The sequence below is a fragment of the Triticum dicoccoides genome, chromosome 7B (assembly GCF_002162155.2).
Source record: "Triticum dicoccoides isolate Atlit2015 ecotype Zavitan chromosome 7B, WEW_v2.0, whole genome shotgun sequence".
NCBI classification, from domain to species: domain Eukaryota; kingdom Viridiplantae; phylum Streptophyta; class Magnoliopsida; order Poales; family Poaceae; genus Triticum; species Triticum dicoccoides.
This window is the reverse complement of record NC_041393.1, coordinates 136,518,216-136,518,884: the sequence shown is the minus strand read 5'-3', so window position 1 is coordinate 136,518,884 and position 669 is coordinate 136,518,216.

Below are 669 nucleotides of genomic sequence, written 5' to 3'. Positions count from 1 at the left end.
TTGTGCTTGCATCCGAATATTGAGTGGGAAGAACCAAGGGAATGGAACGTCTCACCCACATCGAAGGGGGCGGGGGACTCAGAGTTGGAGATCGAGTCAGACATAACATGTCGAGATTGAGAGGGTAAGGGGATGCCAAAGCCGTTGGTACTTCTACTTCGATCATTGGTCTTTACTTTAGGATTTAGAAAGCCCCTCTAGTATGTAAAACAAATCTTTTCTAACATACTAATAGTGGTTGAACCCTATAAATCTTTTTTTATCGGAGGAAGAGAAATAAAAATATCAACTTCGCTCGCCCTCCAACACTTCTCTAAGTGTTTTATGAGAATATCTTTTATAGACACAACAAGTGAAAATCCTCAGTCAGTAGGCAAGAAAGCCCGATGGGAACAAAAATGAGACAATTAGTTCAGAATCAGGAAAATGTACAGTATCAAAGGAAAGAAGGTGTTTACGGTACATACGTTGAGCAAGTAGAAATCCATCACATTTGGACATGTTTTGAAACTAGCTACTAGGAGTCTTTCTGGAGGCAAATGCAGGCGGATGGATGGTGAGGTAATTTTAATGATGTCTACTTCGAATTTACATAGTCCTTACATTATAAAACATTAGACATGCATATTTAGTACAAACATGGTAGCTTGGGTAGTGACAGGGCTAGTG